Raw genomic sequence first — 17,349 nt, 5'->3', positions numbered from 1 at the left:
ACTAACTAATAGGGAAGCATTTTCAGCAGATAAAGACGAGACAGTAGCGGCACGAAAACATAAAAAAAAATCCCCAGGAATTTGCTCGACTGAACATATGCACGATCAAAGTCTAGTTTGCCCTGGCCAACTTCTGTCCAATATTGTGCAGACCACCCACGAAGACGGCGAACAACGAGACTTGTACTGCCAACTGAGGGGACTTTGACCGATCACCGGGCTGAGCAGATATGGCGTGAGCATGGCCCCCGATTAGCATATTAGTTGTAACACCTGAAAAAAAACGCCAGCGCGCGCAGTCGACGAGAGTCCAGTTCAGGGGGAACCACGATGAGCAATCTGATTGGTTGAAGATCGCAACCCGAAGGCGGACTTGGCCAATAATGAGCCGCCGAAAAAAAAACTGTCCTCTCATAGGAGAAATCTAATACCACAAGATGTGGTCAACCGCTGGGAAGAAAGGCCCCGTGATGTCTTCGGTTGAGCGTGTGCGGGGGATACCTTAAGTGAGTATGCAAATATTTAATCCGGGACTGGTCGTCGCGGCCAGAGCAGATCAACCCGAGACACGCACCAAACTAATATATGTTGGAGGCAGTGGCCGAAAGTGGTCTAGCTGGTTCGTTATTTAAATTTGTATGGAGATTTTGATTGGTTTTGGTTACGCCCGCTAAATTTGGAGACGACCGGAGAGTGGACAACTGAAAGAACTGCGCAGTTGGTCTCCACCAACTCTTCGTCGATAGTCAGGGTAGAAGAATTACGTAATTTAATGACCACCCAGTTTTTCTCTAACGAAAATCTCTTAATTGACAATTTTCATCGATCAAGAACCATGAATCAACCAAGAGACAATCCCCCTTAACCTAAAACTTTCCATTTTCTCCCCACACACGTGCGCGTGCGCACATTTCTCAAACCCTCTGGGAGTGTCATCCTAGATTCTCGATTAAAATTCACCACGAAGTGTCGTCTAGCGCGAAACACCTCTTTTTTGTGAGCCATAGACAGGAGACAATGCGAATAAATTTGTCACCCATCATCGCCTCGCACTCCTTCAAACTGCATAACCTTAAAACAATAGGCCTCTTCCTCTGTTGATGTTGATGCTGGGGAGTGTGACATTAATTTCTGGCAGACGACGACGACGAGATGAAATGGGCGCGATGGAACGTCTTCAAACTTGAGTTTTCGGTGGGTTTTGTGAGGGGGACTATCAAAGATCAAAGGCGTCTTCTTCGTTGCAGATACACCGGAAGAGAGCTTCGCAAAAAAAGATGGCGTGAAGTCGTCACGTACCAAACCATAACCTCTTTTTCAACTCTACATTCCTAGTTGTTCTTGGAACAACTTTAGGCAATCGTTGAACAACATTGTCTACCTAATACAAACTCCAACCTGCAGTGCACTTCCGATCACAATCTTAAACAGTACCTCAGATATCGCGCAACTCGCGGTGATAATTGCCGGTGAAAATGACGCGGGGCGGTACCGGAAGATCATCAGCAACAAACTCAAACCGGCCTGCCCATCAACTTGCTGCAGATATGGATCTCGCAATCTCGCGCGCCTAAACGTTCGACATTAAATTTAACGTTCAAACAATTCCAGTTTTCCACGGCACGGAGTCCAGCGCCTGTCGTCAGCTCTCTTTCCAGAGAGGTACAACAAGAAGGAAGTCACCCAACAAGAGAGGGAAAAAACGCCAAACACCCCTCCGTGACAGGCAGTGTAAGCAAGGCGTAAAAATGTGCTAAACTTGTAGTAATCTTCATAATTACGGTGGGAACATTGGCAAAGACCCCAGAGTGGCGCCGCGCCGTGTGAAGACCCGTTGATGAACAAGCAAACAGGTGCGCGGGAGAAAGACAAAGTTGATCGACGATGGAACGGAAATTGACAGACTAAACAGACCGGGCGCTTTGTGTGTGTTTTGTGTGGAGCAGTGCGGTCAAGATGAAAAACAAAGAGTTGAGAAGCGGGGGGAACTAGGCTTAACACATCAAATCGGTAATGATTCGCGCGAGTTGCACTTTGTTTCACTTTTTTACGCCGCAGAGGTGTGAAAATTGTCGGAAAAAAACGAGGGGGCCAGAGGTTTTCCTGTCGCGAGTGTTTACGCGCCCGGCGAGAGGAAAAGTGAAGCTGGGAAAAGTCACACTTTGAGGTGAGAATGGTGAAGACGGTGTGGAATTGGAGTTGGAGTCAGTAGAGTCGAAACTTTTTGAGGACGCGATCAAACTCAGTTGAGTTTGATCCTTAAGCAGGAGTTGAATTCAAGTTCGAAGGTATCTTATGTATAATTTATAATTTTTTTTCGGCAATCGACCTGAAATTGAATATTTTTGAAGATCTTAAGGAGCAATTCTCTACGAAATCAGCCGATTTCGACCATATTTTTTTGTATTTTTCTATTTGGCTCAAAATTTGTGGGGGCCTTTCTTATGACCAATACAAGTCTCCAAACAATTTTGGCAGCTGTCCATACAAAAATGGTACGCAAATATTTAAACAGCTGTAACTTTTGAGTGAATTTTCTGACCAATTCTGACCAAGACTCCAACGCCAAAGTTGTAAGAATTTCAAAAAAATCTTTAGAGTATTTTTCGATTTTAAATTCAATTTTACATAAAAGATTGAGATCAAACTTTTTATTTGTTATAAAATTTCGAATTTTTCCAAAAATCACTATTTTTTTTAAATTTTTAACTCGGCGGAAGATTTTTTGACCATACTTCTCCATAGCTCAAAAGTTGCGGGTTTTTGTCCTCTAAAACATATAAAAAAAACTCGAAAATCATAAAATACTTATATTGAGTTTTTGTGAAAAAAATGATAATAAAAAACAGCTAAAAATAAATTCCGTGTACCTATTTTTCTCAATAGTCATCAACAATACCTACAACATTGCCGAAGACACCAAATTGATCAGAAAATTCAATCAAAAGTAACAGCTGTTTAAATATTTACGTACAGCTTGCTTCTTTGGTCATAGGGAAGGCCCCCACAACGTTTGAGCCAAATCAAGCTTAATTCTATGTTTGGACGGTAAATAAAGTCGGAGTCGAAGTTGAGAAATTATGAGTTTTTTTTGAACCAGCAGGGTTGTACAGTCAAAATCAGTGAAGATAGATTTTTTGAGGAAACGGAGTTTGAATTGATAAATTTTAAGAGGTCATCAAGCTTAACTTAATTTTATATTTGGATGGGAATGAAAGTCGGAGTTGAAATTGACAAATTTAGTGTTTTTTTCGACCAGCAGGTTTTACAGTTAAAATCAGTGAAGTTTGAGTTTTTTTATGGAACTGAAGTTGGAGTTTAAAAATTGTGGGAAGATTAATTTTATACTTGACCGGGAATCAAAAAAACGGATTTCAAGTTTACAAATTTTAAGATTTTTGAACCAGCAAGGTTATACAGTCAAAATCAGTTAAGTTCGAGATTGTTTAGGAACTGAAATTGGAATTGACAAATTTTGCAGAAGCCTCCGAGCTCAGTTTATTTTGCCTTCCTCACTGAGGTAAGGCTATATTTTCTCCAGCAGAGTTGTACAGTCTAATTGAGAATCTAGAGGAGCAGGAATTGGAATTGTCAATTTTTGGGAAGCCGCCAAGCTCAGATTATTTTTTTTATTTGGACGGGAATAGAAGACGGAGTCAAATTTGACAAAATATAAGTTTTTTTTAATCAGCTGAGTTGTACAGTCAAAACCAGTTAAGTTAGAGTTTTTTGAGGTACAGGAGTTGGAGTTGACAAATTCTGAAAAGCTACTGAGCTCAGCTTAATTTTATATTTGGTCGGGAATAGCTGGAGTTGATGAAATTGAGATTTTTTTTAATTTGAAGTCTGAAGTCAGAATTGATTTCATCGAAATATTTTGCCCAGCAATCAAGATTTCATAGAAATGGCCACCAAAGGGTTAAACGCCCCCTCACGAAAATCAAGAAAACGCTCACTAAACGCTCCGTACCGTGACCAGTTAAACGTCCAATAAACGGGTCTCTCCAACGCCGAGGTGAGAATATGAAGCCATCGCGATGAAGCTCATCATCGCCGCCGCAGAGAGGGGGTTCAGAGGTGAGCGGGGTGCGAGAGAGGTGATAATTACCCGGACGATTAAGCTTCACTTTCGTCTTGATGGTATCAAAGAGTCATTAGCGGGGTTCGTCGCTTGATGGCGAAGAGCGGGCTGGAGGGTAACGTTTTTATGGACGTGTCATTTCCGCCTGAACCGACAGAGAGAGGGGGCCAGTATAAATAATAAACTTATTATTAACCTTTTCGGGGGGGATGCCGACCAGGTCGCACAACACGATCGCACTTCATTAGCGAGCGCTCAGGGAGCGCGTTGATAAAGATGGTAGCGTTTTTTTGTTCGGAGCTAAAGGACCGGAAAATGGTTTTATGAGCTAAATCTCGCGCGCGCGGGAGCTACCGAAAATGAATTAGTTTATGATTAATTGTTAACTCTATGCAAATAGACCGCGCGAGCGAGCGGATGGGATGGGAGATAAAGTGTGGCGACTTGGGCGCAGCAGGTTCGTCGCTTCTGTCTTTTAAAGAAGGGGGAGGTAGGGGTCGGGGAGGTGTTAAATTACACAACTCCGAACGGAGAAGGACGGTCAGCGTGGGAACAACTTGGTAGATTCAGCGGGGAGTTGGAAGTGCATGCTGTACAAAGTGACTCATCTGCCATTGGCGTTCGGTAGCGACTTCAACGCTGAAGATGGACAGTTTTCTGCAAAGTCAAGGTCAGCGCGTGTACGATCTGGTGGGCGCGGTTCCAATTTCGTGAAGTTCAGCGTGGCGTTGGTTGACTCATCAACCGGTAGCGGACCAAGCCGTGTTGTAACTCATTTGACGGAAGCTTCGCTACCTTCCATTTTTGGGACAACGAGATATGAGTTATTGAACGGTTCGCGTGGACCCCGCTGGGCTTCTACCGTCGCTGTCATCATTTCGGACAGGCGATTGAGTGCGAGGTCAATTTTCTAGCTGGTGGGATTATCTATTTCCACGGCACCAGAGGAGCCTCATTAATTTAGGCCCCCTAATATCTTCCCCTGCTGGGCCTGGGCCGACCGTCGTCCATCATTGACGTTTGGGTGCGAAAAATTCCGAGGTGATCGGATTTTCTCACGATGGTCACCGCCGCTGGAGGGCTTCTGGCGTTACGCGATGGTTTCGAGGATTGGCTGCACTAATATTGTAACTTTACGTGGTAACAGCCAGTGGTTCCCATGAGTTAAGGTTCAACCTTCGATACGGTATCTTCGAAACCTTCGTCGAGACAAAGTATTCGCGTCAATTATGTCACCCCAAAGGCACCTACACACGCCCGGCAAGGATTTCTAGCCCGCAAGGCATCCCTCAAACCCGTACTGCACCAATTTCGACACACCAACAACCGCGCTCAGAAACTCCAATTTCCGTAGGAGTGTCCAATTATGCAAATCTCTCGGCTGACACTTACCGCGTCAACTCACCGACTTCAATTCGATAGAGTTTGGTCGGCACCTTTCATCCTTCGAGCTCTAGTTAGCTTCAATAAAACGCGCCGAACTTCAGCCTGATTGATTATATTTGCTCTCCAAACTCCACCGACGGGTTGTCGGTCGGCGCACACGGTGGCGTGAAGTATGCTCATTAGATACTCTGGCGGCCACCAAGTCAAATACCCAATTACCGCGTGGACATTCGCCGAATCTCGAGAGGCTCTTCGAGCACAAAAGAATGTAACCGCGGGCGCGAGCTCGCGCTCGCAAAGCATCGGAATTGGGTCAAAAGTAGGAAGATCATTGTCTAACGGCTATGAAATCGAAAACCCGAAGGTGTTCATTAGATGTCGTCGTCGTCGTTGTTCTATTGTAAACGGAGAGTGATCAGAGATGTAAACAGCAGTGTCTCGGTGTTCGATTTCTCTTTCCGACAAAGTTGACGAAGGCGCGAAGGTTGAAGAAAGAGATCTGTTGTCGCACGCGAGTTGTTTGATTTGAGGTCTATCATAGTTGTGAAGCATGTATCAATTATCTTCCTGGGTAATCTTCAATGTAGGTTCGGTGAGCTTTTCAGCTTTTGTGGATACTTTATGAAGATGGTACAAATTCCAGTTGAAGAACAATTTGATTCTGAGCGATTCTCCTTTGCCAAATTGTTGGAAAATAAATTTTACATTTTTTTAAGTTGGATGAAAATTTCTCTTGTACTTCGTTCCGTAAACCAAAAAAACAATTTTAATCATCATTTTGTCCAAATCATTTACCATACAAATTTAGCAGCTGTCCATTGAAAAATGGTATGTGAAAATTCAAAAATCCGTATCTTCAAAGGAATTTGGTATATTTGGTGAACTCGGCAAAGTTATAAGTATGGCCATTCGTAAAAAAATGATACACAGAAAAATTGCTAATTTAAAAAGCACTTTTTGTCACTATTGATTATTTTTAATGACATAAAATACCATTGAAACATAAAATCAGAATCAGAATCAGAATTGAAATCTTTGATCGAAACATGATCTCCAAATAAAAAATCGAGGATAACCTTCTGAAAGGGCCAAAACACTTATTTTTGACATTTAATGTTGGGGCGTATTTAAAAACTTCAAAACAATTTTCATTGAAAAGAGCAAAAAAATCACAAAATTTTCACTTTTTAAGATTAAAAAACGAACCAATAATTCCCAAGATTTCAATAATCAAAAAACGAGATCTTATTTGGCAACACTGAGAAAATCTCATTTTCCTATTTTTGGATTATTTTTGCAACCAAAGGCCGTTTTAACAAACTTAAAAACATAAAATCTTGCATAAAATTGTATGTTATTTTCTCAGCTTTACGAATATTTTTTTGATTGGGCACAATGTCTAAAAAATCAAAAATGTGAATAATTAAAAAAAGTACTTGTAGATTGCCAAATTAATTTGAAATGTTAAAATAAAATCAAAATTTCTTTTTCAGTTTTCTACTTTTCAGCAATCAAATGGGTGCTGAAAAGTTGAACTTTTCAGAACTTGTTTCGAAAAGTAACACTTTTCAACATTTTTTTGATTTAAACGATTTATTGACAAAATACATGAAAATTCAACTTAAAATTTCACTCAATGGGTGTTTTTCGAAATTGCAAAAAATGTTGTATGGAACTCGTTGCAAAACTTGATTTTTTCAGCACTCGTCGTATTTATCCAACTCGGTGAACCTCGTTGGATAAATGTACGACTCGTGCTGAAAAAATCCTCTTTTTGCAACTTGCTGCATAAACTACTATTTTTAAACTAAAAGTGATTTGGAAATTCAACACACAAAAAAATCAGAGTATCTTTTTTTTCAATGTTGATTTCATACATCCATAGTTGTAGACTTGTCAAAGAAAAATGGTAAAGTTTTGGAGCTTTGCTGTTTTCAGGAAAAATGTTTCAAAAAGAATGGGACAAATTTTAAGTTTGTTGAAAATGAGGGTGGCTCACGATAAATTTTTTAAATATTTTGTTTTTGTTTTTTTTAACACAGCAATTTATGATAAAGTTTCAAAGAAAAATTAAGATCAGACCACATTTGAAACCCAAAACAAACGTTTTTAATTTAGTAAAAAACAATTTTGTACTTAAATCTTGTAAAAAATCGCGAGACAAATTTTAAACGTCAACCTACATTCAAAAAAGGAGATCTGGCAATACAAACGCTTAAAGTATCTCAAGGGTATTTTTTATTATCTTGGGATATCCTTTTTTAAAATGTTTAAATTTCAAGGAAAGAGTATAAGGTACCACCCTAATGAAATTTTAAAATTGTCAAACCTTAACTTTTTCCATGTAAATTTGACCACAGAAATTTAAACTGCCCTCAAAATTTATGGAGATAGTAAAAATATCGTTTTTTTTTCTTCATATTTTGGGTCTCTATGGGTAGATATGATTATTTTACATTAGGGTGACAAGAGAAAAAAATTAAATTTAGGAAATTCTCAAGAGATACTCCCTGGCTTTACGATTAGGGAGTTTAAAAATCCAACTTTCGAGGAATATTTTTGGGATTTTTTCTCTCCTGGAAAGTTGTATGTACAATAGGGTGACAATAAAAACAAAAATGACATCAGGGATACCCTCTGACTCGATTGTTTAGGCAATAATATGTAACTGTGTCAATTTAGAGTTTCACTGATTTTCTGAAAATCCATGGTTGCTGTGATACCACTTCTGAAAGAAAACCAAAATGATAAAAAAAGATCTAGAGCTTAAAGGGCCTAAAATCATTTTTTGTTTTGTTTTTGAATACCTCTAACTCAAAAAAAAACGAAGTTGACTTTATAGCTGTCGGTCACCATTGCTAGTACCAACCACTAGTGTCTTCCTTTTTATCTACAAGGACTTCGCCACCCTGAGCTCCTAAGTGTATGAAACTATGGCACGAAGCGACGGCGCCGAATACCCATATTTACACAAAGAATTTTAGAGCGCCCGCCGCTGGATTCGAACCTCTAACTCAAGGTGGTTTCAAAAACACCCAAACAGCAGACATTTTAAATTTTGCTCAAAGGACTTTTTCAAAAAAAATAGAGTCGAATTTTTATGTGACATTAACTCAGCAACCAAACGTCCTTTATTTTATGTCTTAAATGCAATTATCGTGAAATTTATCGAACATCATTAGGCTTAGTGATTTTTCACGCTCGAAAATTGAAAATTTCACGGGGACCTCTATTTCAAAACACTCAATTTCACGCAAATTTCGCGGAACGTGAAAAATGTTAAAATAACTCTGAAAATCTTATGTTTAAATCACAGAAACTACTTTTTATGTTTCATTATATATTATTCTTCAATAAACTAAAATATTCTTCACTAGATTTGAACGTGACACCACAAAATTCTCCTAATTTTAGAAAAAGTTTCCACCTGGTTTATGGATGGGCTATATAAACATATATTTTGAAACAAAATGTAGGGCATACGTATTCTCATTTACTGAACTGCTTTTTTAATATTCGACTAATAAAGCTAAAAAAATTTCGCTGATTTGCTTCTGTTACATCATTTTACATTTTAATGAATTTCATGTCAAAACAAGATTAGACAATCTTGTAAAGCCAAAATGAGTAAAATAACGGTTTAACGGTTTTCATCACACTTTTCATAAACTTAATGTAAAATCAACAGACTAAAGTAATATGATTTGTATCGAAATCTAAATTTGTATTCACAATGAGATTTTTTTTTTATTTTCACGGGAATCATTCACCCAAATAATCAAATATCGTTAAAATTAAACAGGACTCAGAAAAAAAATCTGAAATGTTTTTAGAAGGTGAATTCAGAGATAAAAAATACTCTTAATTTTACCTTTCATATAAAATAGCATTAAAAATTGTATTACAGCGAATGAAAATATTACTAAATTTAGTTGGTTTCTAATAACACCTGAAAAATCTTAACAATTCTTCAAATGGTTCATATCAAACTTTTCAATTGAAAACTAATAAAATTACTTAAATAGTCTTTAGGCATGAAATATTTTTGTGTTGATCCACGAAATCGTCAAAAATCACTATTCCTATATTAGTGATTAAACCATGGTATTTTTTCGCTTAATTCTACAGTCGTTCTTAGGATTGTTTTTATTCCTATTTGAGTTTGATAAATTATTTTGAGAAAAATCGTTACAGTTTCACACAAACATAAAATTTCACGGGATTTCGCGGAAAAAGCCAAATTTCGCGGATTTCACGATGTCCGCGAAATCGTGAAATTTCACTAACCCTAAACATCATCAATAAATCTTGGAGCTCAAATATCACCTCAAAAATGCATTGAAGTGATCTGGAAATTTTTACGTTTTATTTTTTAATTTTACTTATATGGGGTCGTTGGATATAAATCCAAAGCTCATCTGATTCTACAATGTTCAAACACCACCAGTTCCGGTCTCCGTCATAAAAGAGGACAATTCCGGTCGCGCATACCTAACACTCCTAACAGCTTCAGCCTCCAACTGTGCCACAAACCTTGTCAAAACCGCCAAGTGCCCGCTTTTGAACACCATCCTGATGGTACACCGACAAACCCGCCGCAACTTCAACCCCATGCTAATGAGCAAATCAAACAATATTTTGTAAAACTTGCACGAGTGCGCGCGCACATACTTACCGTCTTGAAACAATAGCTGATTGTGTCTCGTTTGAAGAAGCAAAAAATTCGATCCTCCCACGGTCGTTATTAGACGCGTCTGTCGCAAACCTCGTTTATGCTTGCTGGAAGTTATGCTAAATGGCCTCAACACTGGGGCATGTCATGTATTGCATCAGGATGGATGTTGCTACCGAGCGCTACAACTTGACATTCAAATGAGCGTTGTGACGACCTAATAGTGCGCAATTTTTGGGTCTGCGGAGATTCACGCGCGGAAGATGAGTCCGCGGGGATGGGTCTTCGTTTTGTTTCTCAGAGCGTCCACTCGGAGGTCGCGCTGAGGCTTATCTCGAGCGTTGGCCGTGGCCTTTTGGGGCGAACGCACGCTTTTGGATCTACGCGATGAGCGCGAGAACGTGGTTGATGGGTTTAACGCAGAGCGGGTTGGGATTTACATGACGGATGACTTAATGTCACGCGGGTGTTGACTTTTGAAAATCTCTGAACATGTGTGGCATTTATTGAGACATTTTGGGAGCGCGTGAGGTGCGCCCAAAGATGGCATTTCGAACTTGATCTGGATTGAAGACGACTTGAGAACACATTCAAAAAGATCACCCTTATTGAAGAACTCTTAGTTTATGAGAGATTACCAGAGATTCTGTATGAAGGACTATTCAGTTCTTCAAAAAATACTCCACGAATGTTTCATTGAAGGTCTTCAACTCATTACACTTCCTCCAAAGAGCAAGGCCATCTCCTTCGGAAAGTGCCTCCTCTCAAAACCTCTCAAATAACTAGTTCGCCCTTATCGTCTGTGACGCATCTCGAACATGTCCAACGGACTGTTGTTCAACAACATCTATCAAAGACCTCCAAGTCCCGCCGAGATCTTCCTGGTTTCCTCGCTCAAGATGAACACGAAACGGCCAGATCTCCTTCGTCGTCGACGATGATGTAGTTGTTTTATTCTGCAAGATTCGACGACACCCTGGCCCCCGAAAGCCTTGATATTAATTAATCACTTTTTCAGATCATATTATAATCATCCATTCACACTGGCTCGCGATCGTAGCCCACAAAAAAAAAAAACCTAAAAATAAATGTAACTTCAAGCGCGTAGACCTAAAACACTGACCACCTCCCCCTTCTCTCGTTCCGCCACAGATTCGGACACCAGCTCTGTCACTCCAGATATCATCATCGGGCCTTGCAAAAAAAAAAAAACTGCTTCGCCATCGCCGCCGTTGGTGGAACCTTGAAAAAATCAATCAACCGCCAACCCCCAAACAACTGCCGTACTGACCAGCTACAAAAAATATGAATCTACTCTAATCTCGCCCAAGCTGGAACAAAACAGGCCGTAACGAGAGACGGTGATCTTAATTTTTGCGGTATTGTTTCTACTGCTACGAGAAGCTGGCCGGACCTCACCAAGCAACGCAGAATTGGCCGAAGGTGAGTTGTGCTGCGACAAATTTGATACTTCTTTTTTGTGTGTGTGTTGTGGTTACGGGACGAAGATTTGGTTCTGCTGTCGCAGAATCTCTTAGAAGTGCGTGGGCTTTTGGGGGATTGCCGAGTTTGGAACGAAGAGTTGACGGTCCCCGAGTTGGAAGGGATGTCAGTTGTGGTATGATTTGGGTATTCTCTTAGGGATTTTTTATGGAGGACTAGAGGTTTGAAGTAGATCATATTCACTTTACGAAGAAATATTCAGATCTAAATGAAGAATTCAAGGTATAACTTTGAACGAGGACAAGAGGTACTCTTTGAAAAGGATTCAACAAGACTTGTTTATATGTATGTATGTGATATATGAGAATTCTATGAAGACCTAAAAGTAATGAGTTTGATAGGCCTTAGGAACTTTATATGAAGAATATCATGGACTTTATTTCGATATTTCTATCGGCGATAATCTTATCGCCGATAATGGACGATAACTCATTTTTAAAATCTTTCTAAAATCGGCTATATTTTTTGAAAATTTAGATAGTTCCCAAGTATAAATATGTACTCAAAATGTTAACAAAATACCGTTTTATTTCAAAAATACTCAAACTTTCATGATTTTCAATATGGGATCAAACGAAGCGAAATTTTGTATGCTTTTTATTTGAGATTTTTTTCGGAAAATACAAAACATTCCACAAAATATCGTAGTTTTTCGAAAACACTAAAATTTTCATAATTTGCAAAACAAAAACAAAAATAAGCAACATGAGTATCAAACGAATCAAATTTTGGTATGTTTTTTTTTTTACTCTATAAAAAAAAATAATGGAATTTTCACAAAATATCTTATTTTTGCGAAAATAATCTATTTTTTATAATTTGCAAAATGGATATTGAAAGAAACCAAATTTGGTATGCTATTTTTTGAGTTTTTTTTAAACACTAAAATTTTCACAAAATACCGTATTTATTCGAAAATACTCAAATTTTCATAATTTGTAAAATACAAAAAAAAATCAATTTGGGTTGCAATCGTAGCGAAATTATATATGTTTTTACACTTTATTAATGTATTTTTATAAAATACTAAAATTTTCAAAAAATACCGTTTTTCTTCAAAAATACTCAAATTTCATAGTGTGCAAAATACAAAAAAAATCGCATCATGAGTATAAAACGTTGCGAAAGTTTTTTATAGTATTTTTATAAAATACTACAATTTTCACAAAATACCGTTTTTATTCGAAAATACTCAAATTTTCACAATATGCAAAACGGGTATCAAACGTAGCGGGATTTTGCATGCTTTATGCAAACATTCAAATTGTGTATGCAACATTTTGCTTCGTTTGATACCCATATTGCAAATAAAAAAATATTTAAAAAAAATACGCTATTGTGTGAAAATTTCAGCATTTTACAAAAAAAAAACTCTAACAAAGTGAAAAAGCAAAAAAAAAACGCTTCGTTTGCTATCCATATTGCAATTTTTAAAATTTGACTATTTTCGTAAAATTCGCTATTTAACGATTTTTTTTATATTTTACTGAAAAAATACCTTATATTAAGCATACAAAATTTTGCTTCGTTTGATACCCATGTTGCAAATTGTGAAAATTGTAGTATTTTATAAAAAAAATACGTTATTTTGTGATAATTTTAGTATTTTTAAAATAGAGATGTTAATGTGAAAAAGCAAACAAAATTTCATTTCATTTGAATTTATACTGCAAATTATGAAAATGGAAGTATATTCTTATAAAGAACGGTATTTTGTGCAAATTTTAGTATTCTACAAAAAAAACTCTATTAATGTGAAAACGCCAACCAAATTTCATTTCGTTTGATACCTATATTGCAAATTATGAAAATTTGAGTACTTTCAAAAAAATACGATATTTTGTGAAAATTTAAGTATTTAAAAAAGCTTTCAAAAAAGCAAACAAAATTTGGCTTCGTTTGAAATACATATTGCAAATTATGAAATTTTGAGTATTTTCGCAAAAATACGATATTTTGCGAAATTTTTTAATATATTTTTTTAATAAAGCGAAACAATATGGAAAAATTTGCTTCGTTTGATATTTATATAGCAAATTATTGTATTTTAGTATTTGCAAATTTGATTTCAGTTATTTCGAAAAAATATGCTTTTTTGTGAAAATTTTAGTATATAAAAAAAACTTTAAAAAAACAAAATTTCGCTTCGTTTGATCCCATATTGCAAATTATGAAAACATTAGTAATTTAAAAAAAAGGTATTTTGTAAAAATTTAAGTATTTAAAAAAAGTCTCAAAAAAAAGAATACAAAATTTAGCTTTGTTTGATATCCATATTGCAAATTATGAAAATTTGAGTATTTTCGCAAAAATACGGTATTTTGTGAAAATTCTAATTTTTAATATTTTTTTTTAATAAAGTGAAAAAAACATGTAAAAATTTGCTTCGTTTGATACCATATTGCAAATTATTGTTTTTTTTTAGCATTTGCTGATTTGGAAAATTTTAGTATTTTCGAAAAAATACGCTTTTTGTGAAAATTTTAGTAATTTAAAAAAACTCTCATTAAAACAAAATTTTGCATTGTTTGAAACCCATATTGCAAATTATGAAAATGTGAGTAAAAAATATATTTTGTGAACTATTTTGAGTGCATATATTACTTTGAAGCTTACTAGATTTTCAAAAACCGTATTCTTAGTGAAAGCATTGAAAATGTAACATGATTTTGTTAAAATTAAGTCGATTTAGAAAGATTTTAAAAATGAGTTATCGTACATTATCGCCGATAGATTTATCGAAATAACGATAACGATCGATCGAGCCTCGATAATTTTATCGTTAACAACCTTGGTTTATATGAAGAGCAATTTTAATATATTGTTATATTATGAAGAAGATTCTATACGATTGATTACATGGAGTGCAACAAGTATCTAGCTTGATATGGATCAGGACATTATATGAAGAAGATTTTGGACTCTATTAGATGAACTACCTGAGGATTACATGAAGAGCAACAAGTATTCAAATTGATTTGCTTCAGGAACATTTCATTCTCTTTAGGATTTACTACCTTAGAATTACATAAAGAGCAACAAGTTTTGATATGCTTCAGGAACATTAAATATAAATTTTGCTGTGATTTCAAAATTCTTCACTATATAAGATTCGCATGGATCAAATCATGTAAACTCAAACGAAACTATTCAAGACATCCCGTTACATCGCCCCACTCGGACATCACTCAATCACTGCCGGACTCATCCGGCAACAACGATTTGACATGTACCGGGGTGGTTGATGTTCATCGCAGCATCTCCCACAACCCCCCACTCCGCTTACTTCTTTCCCCACACCAACCAAACCAAACATCAAAAATTCACTTTTATTTGTTAATCTGGTTTGTCTGATTTTCGCGGGGACCCTGCTTTACATTCGATGATGGATGATGGGTGATAGATTTGGACACACCGTTGCCAGATCCAGTTTCGGAGAGAGACTTATACCCGATGGCTAGCGGACCGCGGAGATCTTCACCGCAAAACCGGAACGGAATTGGAGATGGGCGAAGATTTTCGGTTTAAGATGACAGATGACGTCGTTGTTGTTTGCCAGCGCTGCTGTGATTCGATACATATTTTGAAGGCTGTTTGAAAGATTTAATTAATAAGAGTTCACTTTTTCTCCCTTTGCGAGCGCGCCCACAAGATCTTGGCATTGGCGATTGGGACGTCTCGTTCGATCACGGACGCTTTGACAGGGGCTTGTGGAGGCTCCGGCTTTGGTTTTTGTTGTTGTTTTGCCGATATGAGAACGAAAGTGGGAAATGGTAATGTGATTAGAGAAGCTCGGTTGGAGAAGCCTTAGATGGGGTGGTTGTGTTCAGGGATGACGAGGTTGAGCTTCATGAGAAACAAGATTGTGAGTAATGAATTGGTTTTGGCGGGAAGATTATTGACCGTGGAGTAGCTCTTAAGATTGTTAGCGGACTTGATAATCAGGTTTTGGGTACATTTATGATCATTGTATGAGAAAGATCATGGACTCTAAAGGAAGGATAATATGAAGAACAACAAGAATTAAGTTTGATGGGCTTTAGGGACATTATATGAAAAAAAAAACTTCAAGTGTTCCAAAAACTCATTACCATTTGGTCTCATGCAAACCATCTGCATCAATCGGACACCACATATTTTAACCGTTACCAGAGTCTGTGCCACCTCCCTCGATACTTTCCAGTATCACCCCAATCTTCCGTGTTACGGCTCGGATTTGGCTCCAAGCAAACTTCGTGTTTCGAAACTCCAGCATCCAGCGTTCAAATCCACTGCAAGATTTACGATTCCTGGACCACGGCTCGCGCCTCGCGCTTGCGCTCTTTAATGAATGAAAATTCCCTTTCGATGACAGGCTTATATTTACTCTAATTTGTAGCTTCCATTTTAATCGTTATTTTGTACCAACTCCTTCCTCCTCTTCTCTTAAAAAAGTGATCCGCATTCCTGCTCCGTGTTTCAAAACCCTCCACCCCTCGACCTCACAATAGAGCGAGACACGAAAAGCCTCACGGCGCGGACCGAAAAACCCGAGCGCAACTTTTCCTTTACGACCAATTTCAACTGAAGATGACAAGTTGAAGATACGCGCGACCGTCCCGGGACTGCTGAACCGTTTTCTCCGAGGTACACCACCGCCGACGATCGACTTTAAAGTCCCAACATGTGGTGTACGGACGACGTAGTTGAGTCGCGACTTGACTCGACGTGCTTGAATTGAAAGTAAAATTAAATTTATGTATCACTTTAAGTTGCGCGTCCCCCGCGCAAACCGCCTCCTCTCCCCACCGAGTTCATCTCAGCTGATGATTGCTCTCGTTTAAAAAAGCTATGTTATTTTATGTTTTATTTTTATTTGCCCTCCAGCGATATATGCAACAAAAGTTGTGCGCACCCGCGAAGGCCTTTATGACAGAAAGGAAAAGAGGGCTATGTGGTGGTGTCTTGGCGTCTTGGTGACAGTGACACAATTCCACCGTTTGGGGTGGGCTAAAGTTGAAAAAATATAAAAAATAAACGAAAAATTTTTAGATAACCAACAAATCTTTACCAATGAATTAATTTAAAAGAAATATTTTACGAATATGAATATAAGTTGGTTTTTTTTTAAATTTTAAAAAAATATTTATTAACAAAATATGCTCAATAAAAAAAATCATTCTGCTTTCATTTTGAAAATGTTATTTGGCATGCATGCATTTTTTACAAAACATACAAAATCTGACCATTAAGAAACAAAATCATAACTAATTGACGATATTTTGATAAATATAATTACATAAAAATGGTCAAAATTGAAGACTATGTTAGAATATCGAATAATCAGCATTAATACTTATTACTATAAAAAGGAAAATCTAATCCAAAATTTATTGCATTGTGAACTTTCGGTTATGATTTTGACTTCTTCCTATTCCCTTAATTTTGGACTGTTTCTTTTGGATTTGTTTGAATACTTGGAATAAAACTTATAAAAACTTAACACATATTTAATTTTTTGGAACTCATTATATTAGTAAAGATAACCAATATTTCAATCTTTCAACCTAAATATTAGAAAATAAAAAAATACGTTTCAAAAAATTGCAAGAAAAAATAATCCAAAGGAATTGTTGTCTTCTTTTCCAAAGTAATAAAATTTACTAACCCATTCCTGCAACAATATGTTTGAAAAATTAGTTAAACTTTGTTATGAATAATTTTGTAG

The 17,349-nt window shown here is 37.1% G+C and overlaps 1 protein-coding gene across 2 annotated transcripts in view; it reads left to right on the top strand.

Annotated features, from left to right (window-relative positions):
- The window catches only part of LOC120419466 (MDS1 and EVI1 complex locus protein EVI1-B-like), a 136,905-nt gene that overhangs the window by 50,990 nt on the left and 68,566 nt on the right, over positions 1 to 17,349 (top strand). For both annotated transcript variants that reach the window (XM_039582151.2, XM_052707718.1), the window contains exon 3: positions 11,292 to 11,582. The gene's annotated coding sequence lies outside the window, so the exon portion shown is untranslated. The remainder of the gene's footprint in view (positions 1 to 11,291; positions 11,583 to 17,349) is intronic.

The sequence above is a fragment of the Culex pipiens genome, chromosome 2, assembly GCF_016801865.2.
Source record: "Culex pipiens pallens isolate TS chromosome 2, TS_CPP_V2, whole genome shotgun sequence".
NCBI lineage: Eukaryota > Metazoa > Arthropoda > Insecta > Diptera > Culicidae > Culex > Culex pipiens.
The sequence above is the reverse complement of the archived record's forward strand: the minus strand, read 5'-3'. Positions and strand labels throughout refer to the sequence as shown.